The sequence below is a fragment of the Tupaia chinensis genome, unplaced genomic scaffold, assembly GCF_000334495.1.
Source record: "Tupaia chinensis unplaced genomic scaffold, TupChi_1.0 Scaffold000644_1, whole genome shotgun sequence".
NCBI classification, from domain to species: Eukaryota; Metazoa; Chordata; class Mammalia; order Scandentia; family Tupaiidae; genus Tupaia; species Tupaia belangeri.
The window spans coordinates 4522196-4530647 of NW_006160165.1; positions in this window are offsets into that span (position 1 = coordinate 4522196).

The following is an 8452-nucleotide window of genomic DNA, read 5'->3' on the forward strand; positions in this document are numbered from 1 at the left end:
TAGGGACAGATCTCTAATTTTAGTGATCTGGACCCAGAGAACCAAGGACTTCACAGCGCTGCTCGACACTCTCCCATCCATCACCACCACCTGCTGGTGCTCCTGAAAACTATCTTACGAATGAGAAAGGGGGCTATGGTGGTTGGGGCAGCTTAATCCCACATGGCCAGCTGTGTGGTTCCAGTCCCGACCCAGCATCTGGAAAAACATGCCAAGTGTGGACATGCCCAAAATCCTAGAACGAGAAATGGAGAAGGGATAGCCACATGGCCATCCCCACGGGCGCTTTCTCACCACCCCACCCGCCCTGCCTCTCTCTGCTGAGTGTGCTGCCACCTGCCCTTTGGCAACAAAACCACGGGGGTGATTTCTGGGCAGTTTCCGAACAGCCAATTCCCCTTGGCTAAATTTTTCCCGATCACCTCTGGCTGCGCCGACGGCACGGCCGTGTCCAAGCAGGCGCTGGCCATCTCTGCGTTAAAGGAAGCAGGACAGTAATCTATGCCTGGCTTCCTTTTCGTGACTTTCCATGGCCCAGGCACGTTCTTCTGACTTAGCAAGCCCCTGAGACTTCTCTCACGGCATCTCCCTTCACCTCTCTTGAGGTACCGGGTGCCTCAGTCTGGGGTCCTTTCTTCTCGTTTTTGTCATTAGATATTTCTCACGACTGAAGCCAAAGCACTTCATTTGAGGAGCCGAGGAGACCTGCCCACATGGCTGTGGTGGGGCACAGATCCCTCTTCTATCTAACTCCGTGATACCACTGCTGGGAACAGATGGGGTCTAGTGAGCACACGGACCGAATTAGCAACTGACCTCATGAACGCACACACACACACACTCACTCCTCTAAAAATGCCACACCTGGTCACTAACCTGTGATCCAGAATAAGCTCCAGTGACCTCACGCAAGCAGCTGCATGGAGTGGCGCGAGTGCCCGCCCGGGCCTCTTACTCACAGTCCAGGCACCCGAGCCTGCCGTGGCCCGACTGACGCTTCCTCCCGGCCGCATCCATCAACATGTTATCGCAATCTCTGTTAAGGTCTCACTAGCTTGTTTAAGCTTTGTCGGATCTCGCAGGCCCCAGAACTAGCCGCTCACCTCAGTGAGGTGGAATTTTCTTTCCTCTACGAGCGATCGTGTTCCAGGTGCCCTCTGGACCCATGGTAAACCAATTAGTCTCCCCCCACAGAGTTAATGAGGATGGCGTTTACACCGACGGCTGCAGACTCTCAGGGGCCAACTTACATGCCCATTGTCAGGTCGACATAAAAGCTAGCAACTTCATTCCGCTGTGAGTGCCATTTCTGACAAAATCTTGTATCTCATACCTTTAAAGGTAATTATTTATTTATTTGTTTGGCTGGGGGAAATGTGGTGATCTCAGCCTGTGCCTCGTGAAAAGCCCAGAATCTCCTGACAGACAGCAGGCTGAGCGCAGCACAGCCCGAAGGCCCGGCAGGCTACCCGCCCAGTCGAACCACTGGTGCACAGCTCAGATGCACACCCCGACTCACACGCAGGGAGAGGCCAGTCGTTCATACGATTCACTCACACAAAGCCCAGGTTTACTTGGGAAAACGATTTTCCTGAAGGGAAAGTGATGATCAGACTTCAGTGTCAGGAAGACTTTAAGTGAACTACCGGAGGGAGACTCTGCATGGGCAGGACCTGTCTCCAAAGAGACAGTACTCAGAGAGTCTGTCATCAGGGAGTGAGAGAGTTGGCTTCCTGGCCCCCTTTGCTGGATCTCTTAAGAAACCTGGTTTAAATTCATAGAAACCATGCATAAGCCACGAATAAAACAGAATCATGCAAACATACTCGGCAGGCCTAACTGCATTCTTTTTATTATATTTCTAAGGTTTTCACCATAGGGTGCGTGTGCTTGCCAGAGAGAGACAGAGAGATATGGCATGAGGGAAAATGAGAAATCACTCCCCCAAGGGGGATAGTCACCCTGCGATCCTTTCTCCCTCATTCTCCTTGGGGTACACACACATATGCCCAGCGTGATTCTCGAGCCCCAGGTCTGGGACTCAAACCGTGGTCGGCCATGTGAGTGAGAGTCCAGTACCTTACCCATGACGCTCCCTGCTGACCCCGGGACTGCGCTCTTTTAGGGTGACAGCTGCATTAGCTTAGAGACAGTGATGTCAACGTGGTAGAAATGCATTGTCTGGTGAAGGCACTCAGCCCAGAAAGGGCTGCACACAGTGCCAACCGCGCATGCTCAGGACACGGGGCCTCAGTGGGCTTCCGCCAGCTTCCCAGCGGCTTTCTAGCTGCCCGGTTTATAAAAAGTATAGTATGTCCTTTGATTCTAAGTTTATAGCAAAAATACCAATACAACTGCCCAGCCAGATTGCATTCCGGTGATGGCTCTTAATGACGAGATATTAGCATATATGCACATGAAGTACAATGCACTTGACTTATTTGGTTTTTTATTTTGTTAAGCAGGACTTAAATTGATCTACAGGTAGAAATTCCTTGCTACTCCTTTCACACATGCTTCTAATTAATTTACGGATTTTGGAATCGGGAACTCAGGCTTCCCTCGCCTCCTTCCCCCGTGGGTTTGGTCAGTAAACCCACCCACCTCCTGTAACCCACCCACCTTCAGTCTCACCCAATACTGTTCACTCCCTGTCAACCAGCACAACTCCTCAGCCGCTGCTGAGCCGGTAAACAAAGAATCCCGAAGCTGGAGGACTCAGGCGTGAGAATCGCAGACGGTGCTGAGCAGAAGCCTTGGGGCTGCCAGAGCAGCGAGGTCCGCCTGGCGAGTGGCGAGCTCTCTGTGGGTCCTCAGTGTGCTGGGCACACTTTGGGGCTGAGCAGTTAAAACTGCCCCAAACGCAGTGCAGGGGACGCTGTGCGGAGCGGCCTCGGCCACGGGTGTCGTTCTTCACCTTGCACTGGGCTCTGGGTCCTGGCACTCAGATTGCTCAGGCTTTGAGAAAGTTCTGGGTCTGACCCAATCCCTCTTCAGGATGAGTGTAGACACACACGCACACGAACATGGGAATGATCCAAGGGAAGGAAACAGAAGTCACGCTGCCGCACTGTCAGAGGACCGGAATACTGAGAATCGCGACAGGGCACCTGGAACACAGCCGTCTAGACTGCTCCACCACCCGGACAGGGCGCTGCAGGAAAACAAAGGGAAAATAGCCTCAGACACGAAGCGGGGAAGAGGAGCGAGAAATAAAATACTGTAACAACCTAACAATGCAGTAGAAGCAGTCAGGCGCTGCTGGTTGGCAGGCTGGGGCCACTGGGAGGCAGGGTTCCAATCCTGCCTATTAAGGGCCTGCCCTAAAACGTGAACATGGTGACGTGAGCCTGTGACCCCTGCTGCTTGGGAGGCTGGGCGAGGGTGTGACACCGTGAGAGACCCTGTCTCAATCCATCACACACACACATAAATACAAGTGGATCAAAATGGGAAGTGTAACTGCGGAACTGGTATCTTAGAAAATAAATCAGTATTGTGGGACAAACTTGAGAAGCTCTTCTGAAATGCAGAAGAGTAAAACAAAGCAATGAAGATAATCAAAGGTATTATTTTTATGCAGAGCAGAACATGGAAACTTGATTAAAGGAAAAGACTCGGAAGAAGAGACGTATGGGCCGAAATACTCACTTAAAAGAAAATGAAAGAAAATAAACATCTAGAAAAACTGAATTTTTATTACAATCCTAAGGAAAATTACACACGTATTCAGGTCATGAGTAAGTTATCTAAAAAGTAATAGACTGACCTTAGGTGTTCCTTTTGCCAAGTGATATGATAGAGGACAGGAACACAACAACACGCTGTACACAACGACACACAGCACACAACACTGTGGATGGGAAACATAGAGCTACGGCAAAAAGTTTAGGCAATACAAAGGATAAAGAAAGCACAATTTGAGTATATCCAAGCATAGAGGTAAAAGGGGGCTGAGGTTATTTAATATTAATAAAACAAATAACTCAAACCGAAAACAAAAGAGCCATGCCTTTTAATGCATCAGAAACAGAGTATCAAACGCTGAAAGTAAGATCTGTTGGCTACCTTAGTGTCTGAGTTCTTTCCACCTGACTCTGTAAACTAAGCCCTATACTCTGACTGTTTTCAGGGTAGATATCATTAATAACAAATGACCTCTGAAACGCCCAGCACTGAGTGTGAATCGCTGCAGGGACCCTGCAGAGCAGGCAGGCACTAGTTCCTGCAGTCAGAAGGGCTCCTAGCCAAGAGTGCCACCATTCCACTTCTGAGGCCCTGCCTTGGGGTGCTCAGGGAGACAGGCTTGCTGGAGGTCAGGAAACACAGGAAGAAGCAGAACAGCCCTCAGCAGGGAATGGATTGGTAAAATGCAGAATCTGCTATGAGGAAATTTGTAATACATAAAGGAGCTAAATGGGTGTTCACTTACCCGACGCCGGCGAGTGCTGGGAGTTAGGTCTTAGAAATGAGGCTGTGTAACAGTGAAGGAGCGGCTGGTGCAGTCTGTAATATTTCTTTCTTTTTCTTTCTCTTGTTCACAATGTTATATCCATCGCATGTGTAATCATTTAAAAAAATGAAATAAATAATAAAAAAATGGTAATAATTTTTCTCTCTGAAAGATAGGAATATGCATGATGGTTTTACAGAGTTTTGGAGTTCCTTTTTGTAATTTTCATATTTTATTAAGACATATAGTTGGGAAAATATTCTAATAAATATCTTCAACCAAAAGAAAATTAAAAGTAGAGTTACAGACTATTATGACAATAAAACACTGCACTATAAAGCACTAATTAAAGTTATAGCTAAATATGTTTTCTGAGGCAAACATTTTGCCCTTAAATGTAATTATTAAACATTAAGGAAAGACAAATAAATTTAGCATCCATTTAAAAATGACAAAGAACTAAGCCCCCAAAAATCAATCAATGTGTCTTACTATATACATCCGACTGCTTCTAACTTCCTCATAAACACACAGAGAACAGATATCCATAGGTTTCAAACAGGGTGTGATGGCGGAAGGGGGTGGTCAGTTATGCCATTATAACATTTGTGGACAAATTGCTTCCCAGGTTCTGATGGGATGGAAGGACAGAGGAATTTGCTGAGAATTCTAAATGTACCTCTAATGACTCCAGGCCACTCTCTGTAGACCTAGGTTGGCGGTCAATGAGGAGAGAGTTTCTGAGCCGTAGTAGTGGCTAATTTTCCTGGTATGAAGTAACCATTCTGGAAGGAAGTTTCTAGAACCCACCTTGGAAAACCTGCAGGTAGATATGAACAGCAATCATTGACTCTTTGAGCCAAGAGAGCATGCATGAGAGGGTGAGCAGGGGAAGACCTCTAACCCTGCTTCATTTGTGGCAAAGGCTGCATCTGAACTTGTTATAGTGTGAAGCTGGGGAGGGGCCAGTGTAGGACTCTGTGAGGCCTGGAAGAATTTGAATTTTCGTTACTGTTGACAAATGCTCCACTGGCAATCTCCAGACAGTTTCTATTCTGATGGATAATATGCCCTGTATCCTCTCTCCCTGGGATAAAAACACTCTGTACTGATTCTCACATCTGGATTTGTGCAATTTTCTTGAAAACAAAAGGCTATTTACAGTGATTTTCCTTCAGTATGAACACTGAATTGTTACAGACATTTGAGGATTTTGCATTTGCTTTGTTTCTCTTTCTCAAAATCTTTCTTATATATCTCACCAGGGCCTGGCTTGAGTTATTCAGGGTCCTGTGGAACACCAGCTTTAAATCCATAATCTTGTATGCCACATGATGAACTTCCAAATAGATGTTTCTCTATGGAAAAATAAAATTAAGAAAGAATGGAGAAAATTCCAAAAGGCGGACTTGCATCACTGACCACACAAAGTTGTGCAATCAGTGCAGCCTGACCCTGTTGAACAGGACTGCTCATTGGCAGATTACAGAGTCCCCAAGTGGCCACGCCAGAGTGTCCTGTCCCATGAGTCCTTCCTCAACATGACTTGCCTAATGCACCACCAGCAGGAGAGTCTAGTTCCCCCCCTCCTGACCAGGAGTCTGTAATTGGCTCCTCCAATGGAGTGTGGAGGAAGCCATGTTCTGTAGCTTCTGGAGTGGAATCATGACAGGAAACGCAGCTCCATCTCGTTCACCGGGAAGTAGAGCTGGTAGGTGGGTCGTGACTCCTGAAGCAGCACAGTCAGGGGATCAGCAGGTCTAGTCTGGATCATTCAGAGCGCGTGAGACACCTGAGACCCATGAGCTCCTGGGCCTGTAGGTGATGCCTGCAGTGGCTGCCTATAGCCAGAACTGTCATGGTGGACGCTTTCCCCTCAAGATTCACATACTAAAATCCTAACCATCAGCCTCAAAAGGCTGGAAATGAGATCATTGTGCCTATAATTAGTGAAGGTCAGGTCATACTGAAGCTTGGGGGTCCCCTTCTACGAGCTGAGGAGAAGCACCTCCCAGAAGCCAGAGGAGAAGCAGAGGACAGCCTGCCCCTCGCCACCCTCAGAAGAAACCAGCTCTCCAGCACCTTGACCTTGGACTTCTAGCCACCAGGATGGAGACAACACGTTTCTGTTATTTCGGTCACCCAGTCGGGGGTATTTTGTTTTGGCAGTCACAGCAAACTAACACGCTTCTGAAGAATCCGATCTTGGTATGTAAGTTACACTCCTAATTTTAGTTAGTTTGGCTTAAAATCCCTGTTCGTTAGGACAGCTTTGGTGCAGTTACTTTTACTGAAGGAATTAGATGGGTAAGTAACTACACGTCTTCTCTCCCTCCCTTCTACACGTTTACAAATGTGACTACGAATATAGCTCAGACGAGAACACTTGACATCCGTGATGTCCGTGGTAGAACCTCCTCAGGAGGTGATCAGTTGTCCTCTGCAGCGGATATGAGATCTAGCCACACAGGTCTCCCTCTGACAATCCTAGTTCACCACAAGTTCAGTGCTAGTGTGAGGCACCATGGGTGGAAGGAAGGCCATGCCCAGCCCCACTGCCCTCCTGGAGTCCTAGGTGATCAAAAATAATACCACGCCTCCCTTCAGAGACACTCAGAAAGTTGTCCTCTGCAGTGGATATGAGATCTAGCCACACAGGTCTCCCTCTGACAATCCTAGTTCACCACAAGTTCAGTGCTAGTGTGAGGCACCGTGGGTGGAAGGAAGGCCATGCCCAGCCCCACTGCCCTCCTGGAGTCCTGGTCACAGGAGCGGGTGAAGGCATGCTCTGTGGCTTAGGGCTCCGTGTTCCCAAACACATCGCTATCCCATCAGGCAGAGCCCTGGAGATGATGGCTTCTGACAGTATGTTCTGTGGCCTCAGACTGGCCGGTGCTGCCTGAGGGGCACTGATTGTCTAGGCTGGAGCTTAGCAGTGCGTCTCCCCAGGAGGCTGACACCAGCGTGCTGAGCCCTCAGCAAACGTTGCTATTGTAGTTATATTCATCACAGGTCTGAGATTTTTTAAAAAACTGTCACAAATAGGACTTTTTATTGGTTACTACTAAAAGTCTGAGCTTTAAACAGATTCTGGGACTGGTGGTTCATATCCATCAGCTCGTTCAGCATTGGCGCCCGTCTCATCCCCAGTAGCTACTGGAAACCAGAGCTACTACCTTCACCATGAAGCTCCATGAGTTTCCCCAATTCAAACTTGGGCTTCTGCAGCATTTTTACAGTACTGATGAAGACATCATGGAGAGGGTAGATGGACTGGCAGGCCTTTTCTGTGTCTTTTCCAATGCCGTCTGGGGTCAGTTTATTGACCAAGTCTTTCAAGCCATTCGTCTGCACCTCGCAGGTCATGATTTCCATCCTGTTCTTCCAGATTTGGCAGACCTGCTGATGCTGGGCAGAAGAGGTCTTCCGTATCCGACTGCTGTGTTTTTTAGTAAATCCAACACAAAAGAGACAAAGCAAGTAACCATCATTAGTCTTGACATCCACATGAGCTTCAATCACGTGGAGGAGTCCAATCCAGTGGGGCCCCAGGATCTGTTTGAGCCCCCCGACCTTTGAGCACAGCTTTGGTCAGCTCAGCACGTTGTCAAGGCCGCTGCTGTATGCACCCTCCCCCATCCCCACCCCCACCTATGAGCAAAGCTTGGGTCAACTCAGCATGTTGGCAAGGCTGCTTGCTGTATGCTCCAGAGACTGTGGTAGCCTTGCTGGGAAGCGACATCCCTCTGACTCCCTAATATATTATTATAAAAGAATTACATATCTCTCATACATCTTGAGTATGTGATAAGATATCCCGTAAGTCCCCCAACCACTCCCCTTTGCCCTGATCACCTACTGTTAATTACAATGCTTCATCCCTGTGGTCACAATAGAGGGTGTGCTGAAGTTCTATCTAAGTAGAAATAATCTTGACCTTTGGAAGGCCTTTAAGATACATTTATTATAAACTTAAAGAAAAGATTTTCTTTAAGTTTA